The sequence below is a fragment of the Lactuca sativa genome, chromosome 9, assembly GCF_002870075.4.
Source record: "Lactuca sativa cultivar Salinas chromosome 9, Lsat_Salinas_v11, whole genome shotgun sequence".
NCBI classification, from domain to species: domain Eukaryota; kingdom Viridiplantae; phylum Streptophyta; class Magnoliopsida; order Asterales; family Asteraceae; genus Lactuca; species Lactuca sativa.
The window spans coordinates 9,556,838-9,580,385 of NC_056631.2; positions in this window are offsets into that span (position 1 = coordinate 9,556,838).

Consider the following 23,548-nt stretch of genomic DNA (forward strand, 5'->3'; position numbering starts at 1 on the left):
CGCAGTGAGTGGGGCGTCAAAGAAAGCAGCTTGGTTGAAGAACTTCATCGGTGATCTCGAATTATTCCTGACCATTCAAGAGGCATTGGAACTTTTCTGTGATAATGAAGGCGCAATTGCTTTGACCAAAAACCTAAGGATCATGGTAGATCCAACCATATTGACAGAAAGGACCATTACATCAGACTTAGGGTTGAAGAAGGTTATCTATTGGTGAAGAGAGTATCCTTAAAAGATAATCCTGCAGATCCTTTCACGAACGCTTTGAGTACAGTTCAACATAACCAACATGCTAGGAGCATAGGATTAAGGGACGATATTATTTTTAGTAGTTACTTGGTAGTTTGAAACTTGTAAGAAAATAAATGTAATTGATTTTGGTGATTAAATAATAGAGATTATTTATGAGTATGGTTACTACCTTTTTCAATTGTTTATTATTGTGTTTCCCTTTGCATGTTTTACTTCCTGAATGATTTGATTATTTGAAACTCCACATTCGCTCATACTTTTGGAAGTAAGTAGTGAATCAAGATTGTCATGAATTGAATTGTAGATATTCTATTGGAGTTAGACATTGCAATAAGATTTTCTACAATGTTCACGAGTACTTAGAAAATGTGATTCTGAGTATTAGATAAACTCACGCTCAGAGAATTACTTCATGGATTACAACACGAGTGATTCTGAGACGATAATATCTTTTATTCTTAAACGGAGATATATGAGTTGAAATTTACATGTCGGTCGTGCATTGGTGTTACATAAATGCATCAGTAACGTAATGTTATAAAATGTAGTGTCATGCATGATTTGGTGGGTAAAAGATACAATCATATAAGTCGAAGTTTATTTTCCTTTTTCTCTAATGGGAAAAGCGATATCTTTTGGCCCCTCGGTGATTTGGTGTTGACATTATAGCGTTGGGCCTAACCAGGAATGAATTGATGTGTTCAATTAGTAGTCTAATGAGATCATCATAAATCACAATATCAGGAAATAAAATTTTGGACAAGAGATTGATTGTAAAACATGTCTCATGTCCTTACGACATGAATATTTGATCACATATCTTTAGGCTGATGTCTGATCAGATCAGAGTCTGGCAGTTGCTTTGGAAAGCACACTTTGTTGTTTGATTTAGAAGTTATATTTGCAATTCTAGTTAAAGACTTATCCAAATAGGAGAATGATGCATTAGGTGTCTAAGACAATAACTAAATTGGTATATACTTAAATTAAAAGAAAAGTCCTTTTGGGTTTCCCTCAAAACTAGTAATTGACTAGAATGACTTTTGGAGAGAGATGCTAATTTATTCATTTATTATGAAATTAATAAATAGCAATAAATTGTTTGGTAATATATTATTAGATTAAAATATTAACTAGAAATAGTATTATTTAATTAATAATTAATCAGAATTAAATTGAAATTAATTGGATTAACTAAAAGTGAAAAGACCTAAGTTGTAATTGTTTAATATCTAAACAAGAAAAGGATTCTGGAATATTCCTAGGGTTCGCCGAAATTTGGTTGATCCTTAGAATGTCTAGATTTTTCCATGTGTATAATAAGGAAACTGGATAAAGTCAAGATCTTAAATAATATTATTTTATTTCAAATTAGGGTTATCTAGGGTTTTCCTATCAGCTAAAAATACGAACCTTAGCATATGATTTCCGACCACTCTATTTCTAAAAAGGAATAGTCGAAAATCTCATCCCTTCTCCTCTCTCCTTAAGTTTACTTATTGCTAGGGTTTAGGTAAACCATCAAAGGCATTAGACTTCTGGTTCTTGCTTTCTAAGAGATTTTTTAAGAAGGATTTGTTTGATTATTTACAATAATAATCAAAAGGTATGTAAACCCTAATCCTTTGTAATTTTCGAATATAGTAGGGATCCTTTAGGGTTCTTGATGTTCATAGATTGTTGTTATTAATATAGAAAACTTAGATCCAAATAGGTTGCATGCGAACTTAACGGTTAAGTTTTTCCGCCACATGTTTTAATTATAACCTATAAAACCCATCAGTAACACCATCTAAATTATTAGTGATAATAAATGATGATTTAAACTTTACTGGATATAGTTTACTTTCTAATTAGTAGAAATATCTCCCTTTATTCTCCTGGGATTATGCTTCAATCACTATTAATTGTATCTTGAATACAAAAACCAACTGATAAACAAATAAAACACTTTATAAGATTTTGTATGGAAATGCTCCATCCTTATCTTGCTTAATGTTTTGTGGATTTAAAACCTATATTAGACTAAAGCTTATAATCATAAAAATATAGTAAATACATATTTGTAGAATCCTCTAAAATGCTATTTAGATTATTATATACAAACCCACCAAGAATAATTTCTCTTATTCCTCTAAAAGTTGAGTCAGCAGAAAACGAGCATCTAATGACAAATCAAGTGGGAGGCACATGGAGCTTGAAATAGCTTAAGAACCATAGCCTACTGCAGCACAAGTTGGCACTAGTTTTAACAAGAATTTGTTAAACAAGTTATTCATAAACACAAACATTTCGTAGTAATGATAGAAATTTTCTATGACTTGAGAAATGTGGAATCTCTCGTTGATGAGTTCTTATTGATGGTTTCTAGCAAATCCATCATGTACCAAAATACTATATCAAATCTCAAATCTGGTTAATGACTAAGAGTCATGAACAATTAGATGTAATCCATGTTTAATAATCAAGTATGGACTTGATTAATCTTCATCTCTATAGCAAGGCTAGAATGAGTAAGAGATTCTTTTAGAAAGAATACATCCATGGATATATATATATATATATATATATATATACACACACACACATTTAGTAAGACTTATTATAAAAGGATTTTCTCATACTCATGTTGATGAACATGGTCCTTATCATACTCATGACATTGACTATGATTAGACCTTTTCACAAGTAGATATTATTAGATCAAAATGATATTATTTACCATAACTGCATATTCTTAATATGAGATATGGAAAATAGATTTCAAGAAAAGCAATAGACATTTAATTGAAGATATCTATATACCTTAGCCTGGAGGTTTTCATAATCCTAATTATCCTAACAAAATATGTAAAGCTTAAGAGCTAATTGTGGATAAAAAGCAAACACCTGAAGGCTGGAATCATCATTTTAATATATAAATACAAGGTGTACTTTTATATCAAAATGAAGACGACATTTATTTACTAAGAACCAGTGGGAGCATAGTGATAGTTGTAATCTTGTATGAATGAGACATACTTAATCATGAGAAATTACATTCTGACTATGTTAGGATTTTTCACCTTGACTCAGAATGTGTTTCTAAGATGAAAGACTTACGAATGACAGCAAGAATTCTCGAAATATAAAATCTATAGAGATAGATAAAGATGAATATTAAAGTTTTAAAAAATTTATGTATATATTGATAATTTTTTGAAAGAGATCAAGATACAAGATTCATTTGGAGGACTCTTGGCATTGCCACATAGCACTAAGTTTGAGCTGGCCTCAAAAGGACCTAGAACATAGGTTTAATCTAGATAAAATGATTTATATTCACTTTCCTTGACAAATGGATCCATCATTTATGTCATATTATGCATAAAAACTAGGTATATGATTATGTATTAAACATATCATAAGATACCAATTAGATAGATGGTTAAGTCACTAGATGACTATGAGGAAATTCTGAGAGTACTTAACAAGAACATAGCGAATGTACATAAGATAAGTTCAGAAGAAAATCTTTATATAGCTCTTACGCAAGTTGCTAAATTTAAAACATACACACACATACACACACAGATATATATATATATATATATATATATATATATATATATATATATATATATATATATATATATATGAATTATAATTGGATTATGACTCCATTATGGAATGAAGAGGAAATTTTGTTGGAATGAGTTCCAAACAAAACATTATTGCACAATCTACTAAAGAAGAATATATGTTACTTCAGAAGTTGAAATCAAATATGATTGGATGAAATGGATCATTGAAAAACTAGATTGAGTCTTCCTATTTTGGGATAACCTATATATCTTTTGTGACTTACATAGTGTACCTAATCAAGTTAATAAACTTTATGTCACATCACATCAACAATCATATTCTCCAAGATATTTAACTATACTTAGAGTAAAGTCAAATATGAAGATGATAGTATTCTAAGAATTCACACAAATTAAATTTAGTCGGACCCATTAATAAAGTCCTTCCTTTTAAGCTAAGTATGAGTGGTCACACTTCATCTATAGTACTTCATTATTCTAGAAATAGGATTTTGATTTGAATTTAGTATTTAGATATTGGAACTTTAAGACAACAACTATTATATTGTTTTGATATATTAGGATATGATCATCACATCAATACTTGTTGTGTTCTATATTAACATGTTTAATCTATGAATAATCTTATTATTATAAAATTTCATAGTAGTTTATAATTGTGGTACCAATTATGAAGTAAGACTAATATGAGTTGGATTGGTTGACTCTCATCAGATGAAAGTATGTAAGTGGTTGTAACCAATTTTCATATGTACTTGTAATAAAACTCGTATTAAATGGACCCGCATCAATATCACCTCATGGATCATTTTCATGGGTAACACTTGATTCAAAGGTATTATCTTTGTACCTTTACAACTGTGATAAATAGCGGTACTTAAGTTTAGGGAGTGATGTGCTTCGATATTTTCAAATGTTGATCCTTAAACGGGTAGCTATAGAATCTATTTTTAGGTATCGTGTGAACTATGCAAGAGGATTATGTAGACAATATGGGATTTTTTCCTTTTGTGTTGAGAGTTAGATATCTACCATGGTAACCAAAGTAGAACAACAAATGAGATTGATTGCGATACATGTCTCCTGCTCAACAAGATGCATGTAACAAAGGGATATCTGATAAACTTACCTTATACATCTATTGAAGCTTTGAGATTTTGGGAATTGGATCTTGATGAATGACATTCTTCATTGAATGCTATTAGGGGGAAAGGAAATATTGGTAGACGTTCCCCATTGTCTATATCAATTTATGACGAGCCTTATGTAAATGGAAGATTGAAGGATCTTTTATGCCCAAGAGTCATTATAGAATGATATTACCAATAACATATGATCGTATATAGTCACACCATATACCAAGTTACTACCAATTGATTATTTATTAATATAATTTGATTATTAATAAATATATAAACACTTGTATTTTTTTTGGAAAAAATTATTTCATGAAAATGATATTTTACCAACATATTGGGAATTATTATTTCTAGGAAATAATAATAAAGAGAAAAAAGCTAGTAACATATCATATGTCATGATTATTTAAGTTGTGTCCAAACTTTTGGACACTTTAGGTAACCAATTTAGTTTCATCTCAACAAACTAGTTAGGGATTAGGTAAGCAGTACTCCAACTCTTGTCTTTTGACTTTATGGCCGAAAATACAAGAAGTATGACAAGAGATTGTCTTTTCATTTTTATTTTTTTATAATGTATCTCATGCATTTAAGAAAAGGCTTTTGTGTTTTTGCTTTATGGTCTTCACTTTTTCATACACTTGCAGGTGTAAGTGAAAGGCTTTAGATGCATGAAATTGTAGGTCTTTAAACTCACTCTCTTCACCGTCTTAGATTTGCCAATTGCCGAAGCCAAAAGGCTCTTCCTCTCCTCTTCTTTCTTTCATTTTGGTTATCTAAATGAAGGCTCTAAGGTTGCTTCAATTTAAGAACTTATTTGGTATTAGTCTTAAATTTTAAGAACAACTTTATACAAGTATGTATGAATATATTTCAGTGGTTCAGCTCTTGCTTGGTGGATACATTATAGAGAACTTCTCTTTTGGAGTTTCATGCCACCCTTCATCCGTTTCCATTCTCTCATGAGAATCAAAGTCTTCAAAGGTTGTAACACTTAACTTTCTATGATTGTTTTAATCTTTCTAAGTCTTTGCAAAATTATCATTAGTGTTGTTTTAGTTTATTCAAACATGAATTTATTTCTATTGTTAAACTCGTAGTATTGACTATTTATTTAGACTATTTTTAATAAAAACCCAATAGTCTGGTGAGTTATTCTTTCTATCTTTTCTTATCTTTATCTTCCTTCAATTTCTCATATTCTTTCATCTAATATATATATATATATATATATATATATATATATATATATATATATATATATATCATACATTGCTATTCTTCTCATTCATCTATCCATTTTATCATTTCTTTAATCTTTTTCATCTAATCTTTCTCATCTCATCATATATTTCTCTGTCATCAACTTTGTTTCTTATACTCTTCCCTTTTCATCTCTTACTCTTTCTTATCCTCTTCTCAGACTCTTTTCAAACTCTACGCATATTTTATCTCTTCCCTGCTCTATCTCTTCTCTACACTGTCTTCTCTATACTATGCCTTTTCTCTACTCTTTCCCTCTATACTCAATCACTTCTTTACTCTTTATCGTTTCTACTCATTCTCCTCTATATTGCACCAACATTCTGTTCTCATCTAGACCCAACGGTCCCATCTCATACCATACACTAAAGGAAATAACATCCCACTATCATTACCAGACACACTCAGTTGGTCTTGTTCCTCTCTCTCTTATGATCCCTCCTGGATCCTTAATCTTTCTTCTTCTTTTGAATCCCTCATAAAATCCTTACTCTTAATCCCTCATGCATTACATCTAAGTTATTACAAATAACTCTCTTATCTTGTTCCTCTATCACTTGTCCTCAAATCAACCTCTATCTCTTGTTCCCAAAGGAAGTATCTTTCTCTATATCTCTATCCTTTTTATATGACTCATCACATAACACTTTGCCCATGGATAATCTATCTCTTTATCTCATTAACAGATATTCTACTATTCATCTAGCACTTACCTCATTAAGTACTTAATCTCTTTCTACGCCTAATAACGTATTGGTATTTTACACATTACCAATAATGTCTAGACATCTATACTTAATATTATGACTATATTGAATACAATCATCTTATAACTCTTCTTCTATCTCTAATGTACTTATCAAATACCTTTCTCATCTAATCTTACATACATTAGGTATGCATACATGTTCTGCTACATGTATCTAACATATACCTCATACATACTTTTAATATATGTAAATGCTCTTATACATGTTCTTACGCGTATATTCTTAATCCAACTTCATCTCATTACTTGGGGACATTTAATTAGTTCCCCAAGATTATATATATATATATATATATATATATATATATATATATATATATATATATATATATATAAACATAAACTAGAAAGAGAGAGTAAGTAATAACTCACCTTATCTATTAGTGAAGACTAACTGTTTCATTTTCTCTACTCTATCATTGATGCATTCTAGATCTATTTTCTTTGTTCTTTGGTATATTCATACACTTATACAAGTGTCTTAATACGTGTCTTAGCATATTAAGAGATTTTGACTCTTTAATTCAAAATAACCACTAAATGGATCAAAACACTATCTTTTCATTCTCCAACTCTTAATCTACTCTAAACAATAAATTAAGCACCCCATAATACCTAATTCATTACAAAATACTCTAATGCATCAATTCATAGAATCATTAGTTAGGGTTTCAAACCTTAACCTCACATATATAGATTTCAAAATGTAAGCCACTTCCTAAGATTGATTAAAGCATTTAAACATTATCATTAACATTATAATAAAGGTATAGGTTGACCAATTCAACCAATCTACTCTAATCAAACATTTCAACAAAAAATATAGAAATCATACATCAATGTAGAGACGATCAAAATCCTTATAAAATTTTGCCTCTATCTTCTCTTGCCTTCCTTCCAACACCAAAATAGTTGGCATCTAGCTGTCAGTTGATTTGGGTTGTTTTGATTCGGAAATGAGGCTCTAACAGGATTGAACTTGTCCTAAATCCTCGACACCGCACCGCAATGGTTCTTTTTACTTTGACGTGGTGACTAGTTGACCTGTGGTCAATGGCAGCTACATGCTTTCCAAATCATGGCATGCTTGCCACACCGTGATTCTTTTTCTCAACAACATCCTATTTTGGCCATCACGTCGTGGGGCCCATGCACCGTGTCGTGGGGGAAAAGTACACTTCCTTTCTCTTTTACTAAGAAGAACAATGTATGGATCCTTTTAATCACTCACTACGCTGTGGTGATCCATATACCATGTCGCGGTAACTGTGCATCAGCAAAGTGCATTGTTGATTCTATTACAGCTTTGGGACAACTTTCCCCTACCTTCTAGCATTCATACTTCTTCATTACTAACTCGTTTTCAGTGTTATTTATATACACGTGAAGTTGCGAACATAATGTACAATTCTGTTAGGTCATATCTCACAAATTTAATATGAGTCTTAATTTATTAAGTCACATAGTTGGCACGAAAATCTTAAACTTCTCATTTTACCCGTTTGACCAAAAATGAATCTTCTCATGTATTCATTCTCTTGAACTTACTCATCTAATCTCATCTTAGTGACTTAAACTCTTCTTAGCCATTTTTATGAAGTCACAGTTTTATACTCTTGTCTATTTCTCATAATTGACCATTTTGCATTTTTTATCAATATTTCACTAAAAATAAATCTCTCAATTTCAAGTTTATATATATATATATATATATATATATATATATATATATATATATATATATATATATATATATATATATATATATATATATATATATATATGATCAAGTTATGTATAAAACTTTCATGATAAAAGATAAGAAATGAACCAATTGCATGGTTTTTTTTGGAGAAACAAATAATAAATTTCTAAATAATGCAAACATAACATGTGTTAGAAAAACTTAGAAGAAAAAATGATTTGATGATTTATTTTTTAAGTGAAAAAGTTGGCGAAACAAATTATGTATATATCATATAACGATTCTTGTGGCTTTTAAAAAAATATGCATCTAATTAATTTCTTATAAAAATTTTATTTTTCACAGGAAACATATTATTTACGTATCATATGATTTATGTGGCTTTTAAAAAAACATATATTTACTTCATTTCTTACGAAAATTTTATTTCTCAGAGGATATATATATATATATATATATATATATATATATATATATATATATATATATATATATATATATATATATATATATATATATATATATATATATATAGGTTTAAATTCTATGGAAAACAAAAAATCCTAAAAATCATAAAAATGCATAAAAAAAATACTTAGAGATTACAAAAAAAAAATTTGAATTTTTTTATGAAAAAATCGCTGAATTTTTTCTTTTTGAAAAAAAACTTTTTTTTATATTAAAAAAAATTGATTTTTTATTTTTTTTTTCAGCGATTTTATTAAAAATGTTGCGATTTTTTCATAAAAAAATTTTAAAAAAAGTTTTGTGATCTCTAAGTATTTTTTTATGCATTTTTATGCATTTTTAGGGTTTTTTTGTTTTCCAAATAACCATTCCCTATATATATATATATATATATATATATATATATATATATATATATATATATATATATATATATATATATATATATATATATATATATAAGTTATAATGTGGATGGACAATTTTTGCGCGGACGTGTGGACAGTGATATTCTATAAAAATTAGTAAAAAATAAGTTGTTTAGTAATGCGAATACGTTCAACCTTACAAAAATATCGTCATTTTCATGCATTCTCACTAATTCTTATTTATTTTTATTCTTACACATCGTTTTTCACTCAATTTCATTCTGAAAGAATACGACTCAATAAACATTCTGACAGAATAAGAATAATAATAAAAAGTCTATAATAACCTTATAGACGATTTAATTAGTGAGAATACGTGTTAATGACAATATTTATGTAAGATTGAACGTATTAATATTATCAAACAACATATTTTATTTATCATTCTCACAAAATAGCACTGTCCACATATCCATACAATAGATGTCAATCCATATTTGAACCTATATATATATATATATATATATATATATATATATATATATATATATATATATATATATATATATATATATATATATATATATATATATATATATATATATATATATAGAAATGGTCCCAAGAAGTAAAGATAATTAAGAAAAAAGCTGTAATTATAGAGAAGGTCGCTAAGTTGTCTGCATGGGGGCGAGGGGTGGCGTGGGTGTGACAATATTCAACCTGTCTCCCTCTGGACCACTCTTTCCCTTCTTTTTCTTTTATCCTTTTTTATTTGAATAAACTAATACATTAAATAACAAAGAACTTGAATATATAATTCATGAGTTGTAGAGATCAACCACTCAAAAAGGTAATCGGTTTATGTTTTATGAAATTAATTATGCATAATAAATTAAAACGCAAATACTTTTATACTGTTACTTTTACAAAATGATATGATAAACAAACAAAGCCAAATAATATTATGTGAAATAGAAAATTGATTTGTTTTACATATTTATTATTATGTATTATGTATGTCTTTTTTACTTTTTGCTTGAACAAATTCGTATTTCATTTTTCACACATTTGTTTTATGTGCATATAATCTTATAAATAGTAAAAACCATTAAACATAACTATGTAATGTATATTGGTAAGAAAAACATCTCAAACGATTTAGATGACTAGAAACCCATTAGGCTTGTTCCATTTTCAGATTAGTTTTTAGATTCTATTTATTTGAGGATGATATTGTTTTTGTTGTCCCGTTAGGCTTGATCCATTTATATGTAGAGATAACATGGTGTATGTATTTTGGTGGATGATATTATTTTGTGCTGTGGAAAGTAGGGCTGAGTTGAATGAAAAGTTGGATGTATGGAAAATTTCGTTGGAAGATAAACAGATTAGGATCAACACAACTAAGACTTATTATCTTTTGTACATAAAAGGTGAGTGACATATTGAAATGGTAGAAATGTGTATTGGTCAACAAGTCTTATAGTCAAATTAGAGCTTCAAGTAATTGGGTATTATGACTCATAAGGATGAGAACACACTGTATAAAGGCGTGATGAATAAAGTGGATAGCAGTTTCATGTAATAAGAAGGTCTCATTGAAATATATAGTAAAACTCTATAGGGTGGCTATAACATAAACTATGTTGTATGGATCCGAATGTTGACGAAATAAGGAGCAGGAGATGAAGATGCAATTCATAGAGGATTTCGTAGTAGATTTTGGTAGTTGGACCAGATAACAAACTCGTCAAACATCCAACTATTGGATTAGGTGTCTAAGCCCATAACTATAACTGATATGTATTTGATTTGATAGTAGCATGATCTTTTTGGATTGCCTTCATCATAACAACCGGACATGATGAGTTTTGTAGTAAGAGGTTAATTAATGGTTTATTAATATATTATAAGAATAATATATTAATTGAGAAATCATATTATTTAATTAGTGTTAATCATAAATTAATTTTGAATTAATTTAATGATCAAATGAACTGATTAAAAGAACGGGGACTGATTATGTAAATCAGTGATAGTTGTAGTTTTGGGCTATTGGACTCTATTAATTAGGAGTGGACGGAAATCTATGGGAAGCCCGTAGAGTTTTCGTCCAAGGCCTATCATATGGGGGTCTATGGATTGCATAGGGCCTAAGCAAGGGAATTAAGGTTTCCAGTTGAAAACCCTAGCAACCTTAACTATAAAAGGACCCCAAACCTTAAGAAATCAGCCTGCCTACCTTCTAAGAGAAACCCTAGCCGATTTCATACTCTCTCTCCCTCATTCTTTGCTTGTGGTGTTTGTGACTCCAGTAGAGGTGCAATGCTTGGAGCACTAGGCTTTCAAAGGTCAAGGAACTGAAGTGAGGATTACTTGTTACTACTAGCTAACAAGAAAGGTATTCTTCAAAACCCTAATATGATTATATTTCAGTTTTATATAGTAGATCTAGGGTTCTTGCTTTGGAAAATTAGTATGCATGTATAACTTGAGAAAAACCTAGATCCAAAGCATTTAGGGTTGCATGTGCACATAGGAATGTTGTAATGCTCAAAACCCATCAGTGGTATCAGAGCTTAGGGTGTTTTTCTGTTATATTTGATCCAATTGTAATTTGTTCCAAGCAGGATCAAAATCGTTTTTGCTTACTGTTTGCTGAACTCGACGAGTTCAAAGATGAACTCGACGAGTCCATGCCCTGACTCGACCATTTGGTTCATCTGTTGGCAGATTTTTCGGATTTTAGGCCAAAATTAGAGAAGGATAATTGCCTAAAATTGTTTTAACTGTTTAAAATTGAATTTTCTGATATGGTAATGGATATCCTCGTTTAATTAAAAGATAATGGTCACATTTTATGATAATGTTCAAAATTATATGATTAGTTTAATTATTTGAAATTTGATCTAGAAATTTTGAAAAGTTTCAAATTTTGCCCTCATTTTTGGAATTTAAAAGTTAATTAAAAGTTTAATTTTGAAATATTAAATTCTAAAACCCTAGTATTTTAAAAGTTTAAAATACAACCCTTATACTATTATAATATTAAAAGATCTATATATATATATATATATATATATATATATATATATATATATATATATATATATATGTATGTATGTATGTATGTATGTATGTATGTATGTATGTATGTATGTATGTATGTATGTATGTATGTATGTATAAGATGAGTCAGTCTTATCGTTAGCAGGCCTCATTCACGAAGCTGATATGTAAGAGAGGTATAAGGAAACTGCCTATAAAATGACGGTTGAATGGGTGTCAACTCTCACCCACCGCTTCCTTGATTGGTGAAGGGTTGTTAGCCGAATGTGTAGGATAGGACATTAATTCCTCGTTAATAAGTATAATGAAAATTATAAAGTAACTAAATGGTTTTATAAATTCCTAATCTTAGTTACTTTAGGAAAAATGTGAAAATGATGCTAGCCCATGAAATTTCAATTTGCACCTTCTCAAGTCGTTAGTAGAGCGTGTGTGATTAACCGACACGCTAACTTCTACTAACAAGTGTGGAAAAGGGTAGCTCGAGAATTATCATAGATCAATCGAGGGTGTGTGGTTAACCGGCACATTGATTAGGTGGTAAATGATATCGAGAGTGCCAAGCTGATTTGCATGGTTATTTACACGTTGTTTGTGATCATCGATATCTCAGTCACAAACTTGAAGGGAATAATCGAGATTAAACATGCCATTGAAATGTTCAATGAATCTCAAAAGAATCTAGGAATTCTTCATTTTGTTTTTCATGGTGGAATTGGTACATCGTCATTTACTTACCTTCAAATAATTTGCAATTGGATTACGACATCCCTCTTCCGAATTGTGAATTATTGTGTTGGGTCATAGATTTAATATTTCATTTGGGTCTTATATTAACGATTCTTTATCTAATCAAAACTTTGTTCTTTTTATTTTTCAGATGTCTTACTCAAACAATGCTTCTGCTCGAACTCCAACTCCTCAAGCTCCTTTTCTCTTATGAATATTTTTGCTAGGGTCACTTTCAATGGGTCCAATTTTAATGATTGGATTCGCAACATTCGAATGGACTTACGATATGAGGAGAAAGAATACGTCCTCGACAAAGAACTCATAGAGATAGATGAAACCAAAGCTAGTGCTGAAGAAATGGCTGAGTATAGGGCTCACGAAAAGGACGCGACAAAGGTGTCATGTATAATGGTGGCCACTAAGACTCCTGAGCTGCAGCGGTTCTACGAGGACTACTGGCCTTACAGGATATGCCAAGATTTGATGGAAAAGTGCCATCAAAGTGCACATCAAGAAAGGTATGAGATTTTCTCCTCGATAATAACAACCAAGATGAAGAATGGAGATTCCGTCATGAGCCACTTGCAAAGAATGCAAAGATATGTGGATCATTTGATCAAGTTGAATGTCAACTTTGACGAAGAGCTATCCATTGATATAATCCTCCACTCTTTACCTCCTTGTTATGATCAGTTCAAGATGACTTATCATATAAATAAGGAGGAAGTCACTTTGAGCAAACTTTAAGGTTTGTTGAGAACTGCTGAGAGTGGACTTAAAGGCAAAGCTGTCGAGGCCACCCCTACTGTTGTTGCCCCGGTCCTTGCAATAGGACATGGAAAAGGGAAAAAGAGGAAAGCTCCTTCTAAGAACCACAAGGGAAAGTCTCATGATGTATCTTCTTCAAATGGATCCAAAGGTAAAGTCGGTTCTGGCACTCCCTCATCCGATCCTAAAGAAGCAACGTGCTTCTACTGTCACGAGAAGGGGCATTGGAAACGAAGTTGCCTGAAATAATTGCAGGACATCAAGGATAGGAAGATAAAGCCCACCTTTGCAGGTATATATATTATTCTATCTAATAACTCATCACATGCTAGTTCTTGGGTCCTTGATACAGGATGTGGTTTTCACATTTGTTCTGATTTGTAGGGGCTAAGAAGAAGTAGGGATGTGGAGCATGGGAAGATGAACGTGATAATGGGGAATAGGAAATCGTCGCCTGTCACCAAGATCGGGATTTACTCTTTATTGCTTAGTAGTGAGTTAGGATTAGAATTGAATGATTGTTGCAATCGTCAGAGATGACGAGGAATATTATTTCTTTTCATGGTTTGTACAGACAATGTTTTAGATTTTCATTTCAAAATGAAGTTGGTCTTCATAATGGTACTTTTTATTTTGAAGCATTTCGTTGTAATGGTGTATATGAAATTGTGATTGTTGTAGATAACTTAGGAAATAATGTGTTGCATATCGATTCGTCTAATGGTTTAGACAAGGCATGCTTGTGGCATTGTCGTCTTGGACATGTCAACAAGAAGCGCATAGCCCAACTCCAAAAGGATGGAGTCTTGGAGCCATTTGACCTAAAGTCAGATAACACGTGCTAATATTGTTTATTGGAAAGATAACTAAATCACCTTTCATTGGTACTTATGAAAGAGGTCAGGGATTGTTGGATCTCATACATATAGATGTGTGTGGGCCCTTCAGATCCACCACAAGTGATGTAAACCGCTTATATGTGACTTTTACCAATGATTATAGCAGATATAGGTATATCTACTTAATCAAGGGCAAATCGGAAACCTTTGAAAAGTTCAAAGACTTTAAGCAAGAAGTGGAGAATCAATTGGGCAGGAAGATAAAGAGGCTCAGATTCGATAGTGGTGGTGAGTATCTTAGTATCGAGTTCCACGACTATCTTAAGTAATGTCGAATTATTTCACAATTGATGCCGCCTAGAACACCACAACTCAATGGTGTGGCTGAGAGGCGCAATCAAACCTTTTTGGACATGATTCGTTCCATGATGAGTCGAGTTTTGTTACCTATCTCACTATGGGGGTATGCATTAGAGACTGCCGCCTATATCCTTAATCTAGTCCCAACTAAGAAGGTTGCCAAAACACCTCACGAAATGTGGACAAGGAAGGTTCCTTCGTTGGCACATATCAATGTTTGGGGTTGTGAAGCTTTCGTAAGACGAGAGACTCACGACAAGCTTGAACCTCGAAGTGAGTGGTGTGTTTTCTTCGGATAACCATAAAAATCTTTTGGATATCTTTTCTATAGACCTAGTGACAACGTGGTCTTCGTAGAAAGGATAGGGGTTTTCCGTGAAAGAGAACTCATATGCCAAGAGGACAATATGAAGAAAATTTATCTTGAAGAGCTTCAAGAGTGGGAAGCAAATTTATCTTGAAGCGCTCAACCTGAGGAAGAGATTCCTATGGAACCGATTGACAAGTCGTTACCTCTAAGACGTTCCTCTCGAGTTAGAATGGCACCAGAGTTTTATGGTTTTCATATTACTATGGAAGGTGATATGTTTATCAGTAATAGTACACTGGTAAATTTGGATGAGCCTACTAACTACAAGGAAGCCATGGCGGGCCCCGAGTCTGCAAAATGGAAAGAGGCAATGGATAGCGAGATCCAGTCCACGTATGGCAATCAAGTTTGGAACTTGCTTGATAATGTACCAGGTCGAAAGATAGTTGGGTGCAAATGGATCCTCAAGAAGAAGACCGACATGGATGGAAAGGTGTTAATGTTCAAGGCACAGCTAGTTACGAAGGGCTTTACTCAAACCCCAGGGGTTGACTATGATCAGACCTTCTCACCAGTAACTAAGATCAAGTCTATTAGGGTTATTTTAGCTATCGATGTGTTTCATGATTATGAAATTTGGCAGATGGACGTCAAAACCGCTTTCCTTAATAGGAAGTTGGCTGAAGATGTTTATATGGGTCATCCAGAGGGTTTTGTGGATGCTAAATACCCCAATAGAGTATGCAATCTTGACAAATCCATTTATCGATTAAAGCAAGCGTCTCGTAGATGGAATCTTTGCTTCGATGAGAAAGTCAAAGATTTTGGGTTCTCTAGAAGTGAGGATGAGTCTTATGCATATGTCAAGGATAGTGGGAGTATAGCTAGCTTTCTAGTTTTGTATGTTGATGACATATTGCTCATAGGAAACGACATCCCGACCTTGTAGGAGGTTAAGTCCTGGCTTGGGAAGTTTTTCGCTATGGAGGATCTTGGAGAAGCTGCTTATATTCTGGGGATAAGGATTTTGAGAAATAGGAGTAAAAGACTAATAGGACTTAGTCAATGTACTTACTTGGACAAGGTGATGAAACATTTTAGCATGGAGAATTCCAAGAAAAGGGAACTGCCAATCCAAATCAATACCAAGCTGAGTAAGACTCAGAGTCCGAGTACCGATGCCGAGATAGTGGAAATAAGTCGAGTGCCATATGCTTCCGCTGTTGGTTTGATCATGTACGCTATGACATGTACTCGCACTGATGTGGCTTTTGCGTTGAGCATGGTTAGCCGATATCAACGAAACCCAGGTAGGGCTCACTGGAACTGGGTCCTTACACTTGGTGGGAGTGATGACTTGAGAGTGACAACTTATAATGACGCCAACTTTCAAACCGACAGAGATAACTTCCGCTCTTAGTTGGGCTGGGTGTTTACCTTAAATGGAGGAGCAGTTACATGGAAAAGTTCCAAGCAGGAGACCGTGGCTGATTCAACTTGTAAATCAGAGTACATTGTAGCGAGCGAAGCTTCGAAGGAGGCTTTATGGTTGAAGAACTTCATTGGAGACCTTGGAGTTGTACCAGCCATAAAGGAGCCCATGGAGATTTTCTGTGATAATGAAGGAATGGTTGCCTTAACCAAGGAACCAAGGGATCATGACAGATCCAGACATATCGACAGAAAATACCACTTCAGCAAATATCGGTTAGAAGAAGCAAATATCTTCCTGGTGTATTTTCAGTATGGTGACTACAAGATGATTTGAGATCAGATTGGGATCGGGATCAAGAGCTAGTTGTTAGGGTGGGCCAGCATTGCTAGAGGACCGCATCAGGTAGATCATCCACGAGGAGGTGGTTGCTATTTTATGGGGAAAGATTCCGGAGATGTTCGGGTTTATCAAGACCGCGATGATGGAGTTCTTTGATGATCGATACGCAACCATTGCCGATACGGCTACTGCTACAGCCTCTGCAGTTGTGATGGCTGTAGGTGTTGTGTCAGGGTGGGTCTTTCAATATCTGGACTTCGATAATACGAAGCCCCTGACTTTCGATGGAGTTCATGACCCGATCATAGGCATGAGGTGGCTAGATGATGTTGAGGGATGTTTCTTCACCTGTTTATGCTTTGCTGACCAGAGGGTCAGGTGCGCTTTGAACCTTCTAAGGTCCGGAGCGAAGGATTGGTGGAGGCTCGCTATTAGTTATTATTCTGTTGAGCAGAGGGATGTTGTGACTTGAGAGCAGTTTTCTGTGATGTTCCACTCCCTATATGTTCCACTGGTGGAGTAGGAGAGGCTAGCGCAGGAGTATCTGGATTTGAGACAGGGTTTTGAGACGGTGACAGAGATCACCAAGATGTTCTAGAGAGAGCTATGGTCTGCCCTGAGTTTGCTGTATCTGAGTAGGCTCAGATGACCCATTACTTGAGCATGCTCAAGAAGGAGATCAGGTAGTTTGTTTCTATGCAGTGCAATAGTTCATTGTTTGAGATGCAGGAGGCCGCCAGGCGACATGAGATTGAGATTGATCTGCAGTCGAGAGAGCAGAGGTCGGCCCCAGTGCAGTCGCAGCCTACACCAAAGCGGTTTAAGACCGCTAATGTTAGATCTGTGGGCCGAAAGGGACACACTTGAGGGGAGTGTGGCAAGGCGCATGAGGGTGCTTGTCGATCATTGTCTGGGTGCCACAGTTATGGTCGGCAGGGCCACATGGTGAGGGATTGCCGTCAGCAGGGTCCAACACTCAGTTCCAGGATTTGTTATCATTATGACCAGGTTGGCCATTTGAAGGCCAACAGTCCATCGCTCGCTTCCAGGCCAGCACAGGCTCCAGCGACGGCTACTTTGAGGATCACTGACGGGAGTCAGGGCAGGATAGAGCCCCCGAGGGCTTGATGTCGCGCCTTCCAGCTTACTGCTGAGGAGGCCAACGCAACACCAGATGTCGTGACCGATATGTTTCTATCTCTTATCTTATTGATTATCTTTGTTTTATGATCATATGTTTGTACCTCTGTTAGGTACGTTCTTAGTGAACTCCTTTCCTTCTCTTGTATTGTCTGAATCGGGTGTGATTCGGTCCTTTGTTTCTCGGTCTTTTAGTAAGGAGTTTGTTTTGCCCATAGGGGAGTTGGAGTGTCCGTTGCGAGTTTCTATCGCCAAAAAACATGAGGTTTGTACTTCTTCGGTTTATCAAGGTTTCATTATGGATATCTTAAGGGTATCCTTTCCGATCTATTTGCTTCCTATTCCTATGGGGGCTGTCTGCATGATTGTGGGTATGGATTGGCTAAGCCGTTTTGGTGCCATGATCGACTACGAGGGTCAGCATGTGGTAGCTCGAACCCCAAGTAGGGGAGAACTGGTTATTTATAGAGAGGGCACCAGGATGGATTCAGGGATTTGTTTGGCAGCCAGGGCTCAACAGTATATTCATCACGGGTGTGCAGGTTATTTCTATTTTGTGGTGGATATGCGGGTTGGGGATCAGGTTTCAGTTTCAGAGGTTCTGTTGGTCAGGGATTTTGCCGATGTATTCCCGGAGGAGTTACCCGATGTGCCTCCTATGAGGCAGGTCAAGTTCAGGATTGACCTCGTGCTAGGTTCGGCCCCGATTTCCAGGGTGTCTTACCGATTGTCACCGCATGAGATGCAGGAGCTATCATCTTAGCTACAAGAGCTGCTAGGCAAGCAGTTCATTCGTCCGAGCAGTTCTCCGTGTGAAGCGCCGATTCTATTTGTCAAGCTAACGGTGAATAGTCATTATCCCCTTCCACGGATTTATGATCTCTTTGATCAGTTGCAGGGAGCATGTTGGTTCTTCAACATTGATCTAAGGCTTGGGTACCATCAGGTCAGGGTAAGGGAGGAGCACGTGGAGAAGACCATGTTCCGAGCTCATTATGGGCATTATGATTTCGTGGTGATGCCATTTGGGATCACCAATGTGCATGCGGTATTCATGGATTTGATAAATCGGTTATGCGGTCCGATGCTCGATCGCTTGGTCATTGTGTTTATTGACGATATCTTGGTGCATTCCAAGACCAGAGAGCAACATGGGGAGCATCTTCGTGAGCTTCTGCAGGTTTTGAGGTGAGAACGACTTTATGCTAAGTTCTCGAAATATGAGTTTTAGTTGCGAGAGGTTTAGTTCCTTAGACACCTCGTTAACCAGGATGAGATTTTGGTCGACTCGGCCAAAATTGAGGCAATGATGCAGTGGGAGGTTCCAAAATCTCCCTCGGGTATCAGGAGTTTTCTAGGTTTGGTAGGGTACTACCGGAGATTTATTTAGGATTTCTCCCAGATTGATGTACCCCTCACTCATCTGACTAGGAAAGGGGTAGATTTCTGATGGGGCCCTGAGCAACTGTAAGCATTTGAGACCCTTCGGTAGAGACTTTGCAAGGCCCCAGTTTTGTCCCTCCCTGCGGGAATTGAGGAGTTTGTGGTTTTTTGTGATGTGCCCATCACTGGGTTAGGGGCAGTTCTCATGCAAAGAGGACGAGTAATAGCTTATGCTTTGTGGCAGCTGAAGCCGCATGAGATGAGATATCCCACACATGATCTTGAGTTGGGGGTGGTGGTATTTGCCCTCAAGATTTGGAGGAATTACCTATATAGGGTCCGTTGTACCATCTAGAAGGATCACAAGAGTTTGAAGCATAATATGGATCAGCCGAACCTAACATGAGGCACCATCCGGGTAAAGCGAATATGGTGGCGGATGCCCTGAGCCGCAAGTCGGTTGGATCTTATGTTCTGGTGTCATGTATGAGGATATCTGTAGATTCTCCACTACTGGGGTTGATTAGGGAGGCTCATGCCGAGGGGGTGCGGGAAGAAAATTGGAAGATTAATAGGATCAGGGGCGAGATCACCAGATTTGTTCCTGACAGTCGTGTTTTGTTGACCCATTATGGTCAGGTATGGGTTCCTGTGTTTGGTGGGGTCAGATAGATTTTTTTGGAAGAGGCTCATAAGTCTCTTTTTTCTGTCTATCCGAGGGCCATCAAGATGTATCGGGATCTAAGGTTGAGTTATTGGTGGTTGTGCATGAAGAAGGAGATCGTCTGGTATGTCAAGAGGTGCTTGACCTGTAGGATGGTAAAGGCCGAGCATCAAAGTCCGCATGGAAAGCTGCATCCTCTGAAGGTTACCATGTGGAAATGGGAGCAGATTTCGATGGACTTCATCACCAAGTTGCCAAAGACGGCAAAGGGTTTTGATGTTATTTGGGTCATCGTGGACCGATTGACCAAGAGTGCCCACTTTCTAGCAATTCGGGAGAGCTCGTCGACCGAGAAGTTGGCCGATGTGTATATTCGCGAGATCGTTGTTCGCCATGGGGTTCCGTTCTTTATAGTTTCAGACCATAATGTTCGGTTCACCTCCTGATTTTGGCAGACGTCCCATGAGGAACTGGGCACAAGGCTACACTTTTGCACAACTTATCATCCGCAGACCGATGACCAGAGTGAGCGGACCATTCAGACTCTCGATGATATGTTGTGAGTTTGTGTTATTGATTTTGGTGGGAGCTGGAACTCCTACCTACCTCTTGTAGAGTTCTCTTATAACAACAGTTTTCACTCCAACATTGGTGCTCTGACTTTTAAGCTTTTGTATGGACAGAGATGTCGTACCCCAGTCAGTTGGGGCAAGGTTGGTCACAAGGTTTTGGGGCGAACCAAGATGGTCCTTCAGACTACGGAGATGATCCAGCAAATCAGGCAGAGATTACAAACTGCTCAAAGTCATCAAAAAAGCTATGCCGACCGGTGTCGATCTGAGTTGGAGTTTCATGTCGGTGACATGGTGTTACTGAAGGTCTCACCTTGGAAAGGTGTGATTCATTTTAGGAAGAGAAGGAAATTGGGTCCTCGATATATCGGACCATTCCGGATTTTTTCCAAGGTTGGCAAGGTTAAATATAGATTGGATCTTCCGGAGGAGCTCAGTCAGATTCATAGCACTTTCCACGTTTCGCAACTGCGAAAGTGTGTTATGGACGAGGATGCAGTGGTATCATTGGATGATATTCAGGTTGATGAGCGCCATAACTATTTCGAGAGGCCGATAGCTATCCTGGAAAGGAAATTAAAGGTTTTAAGTAGCAAGGAAGTACCCTTGGTCAAGGTACGGTCGAAACATCGAAGGGGCTCTGAGTGGATCTGGGAGCCAGAGGCCAAGATACGCGAGCATTACTCGAAATTATTTACCGCAGCAGGCTTCGAGGACGAAGCCTAGTCCAAGTGAGGGAGAGTTGTAACATCGTAATCCTCAGGTATGAAATTTATTTCTTTTAGCATATTTTCTTGGACCAACTCGACGAGTTAGAAGGCCTCAACTCAGCATGTTGAGGTGACGGTGGCCGTAGATATTAATGGACCAACTCAGCAAGTCGATAAGCCTCAACTCGGCGAGTTGGTAGCTGAATATGAAACATTAATTTTTAGGGTGTTGTACCCTGTTTAAAGGCCTTAAGTCCCTTGGCTGACCTCCTTGCCAGCCTCCACTGTCCAGAAACTCTAATTTCATGCATCATCTTCCAAAGTTGAGTGTGTGAGCTTGAAGAGTTGATTATTGGTGTTCTTTTGAAGGAGCTTGAAGTTTTAGGTGTCTAGATTGAAAGGGAGGTTGTAGATCAAGAACCTCCCCACTTGTTACAGTCTTTTTGAGGTATAAAGTCGAAACCTTGCTTCCTTCTTTCTTAGATCTCTTCCTTGAAAGTTTTATTGTGATATTTGGCTCATTGTCCGATTGCCCACGGCGTTGAGCATTTCATGGGCTGTCACCTAAGATCTGGCCATTTTGTGGCCTCATTTGGCTTAAAGCTGCAAGCTTTATTAGGTTCTAGGTCTTATTCATGCATTAAGTTATTTATTAAGCCTTTCATGAGTTCTAGAGCTTCTTTTGGCATGTACGAACTTAAAGTTGGCAAATTTACATAGTTTTCCATCCCTAGAGTATCAGATCTATATCTTGAAGCATTCGATTCGATAAAAAGGACTGAATATGTTAATTTGGGGAAAACTCGGTGAGTTTGCTAGGTTTTTCCCGACCTTCTGAGTACCATGGAAACTCGACGAGTTGGGTCATCATGGACTGTTGACCTTTACCTTTGTCTTTGACTTTAACCATGGTTAACCAAGTTGACTTTTGATGGCATTTTGGGTTTTTCGGGGTTTTGATGGAATTGGTCACATGGTGGTTGTAGGCATTTGAGTCGGAAGCTGAGATTTGGAGTTAGATCTTATCAGTTCAGCTACCTGTGAGGTGATTTTTCCTCACTGTACTTTCGGGTCGAAGGCACCAAGGCCAGCCCATTGGTTTGATAACCATATATTTGTTGATATGATGAGTATGGAATAGATATGCATGCTAAATTTGATATGTTAGTCTGGTAGATCTGTAGGACTACCTGTGATACTGTCTGTTTATCTGTATATGATATTATATGTTATATGTCGACATATTGTATGGGTTGGGTTGAGATTGTACTGCTCCGTGTTGTAGCCAACAAACCCCAGAGTATGCCAGATATGAGTTGAGGGCCAGGGAAGGCATGCCAAACTCATACTTAGGACTCATGAGCATTCCAGATATGAGTTGAGGGTCGGAAAGGGCATGTCAGACTTGTATTGAGGGCTTAGCGGTGTTCAGTTCAAGGATTAATCAGGTCGGGGAGCAAGCCATACATAAGTTGTGGGCCGAGGGCAAGCCAGACTTATGTTATGGGCTCCAGGGTAATGCAGTTTGTTAAGCTTTGGACCCATTACATGTTGCTATTATATTTATTCTATTTGTTATGTATCGGTATTTTAGGGGAACTCACTAAGCTTTGCGCTTACAGTTTTGGATTGTGTTTCAGGCACCTCAGAGGATCGTGACAGGGCGAAGGCATGAT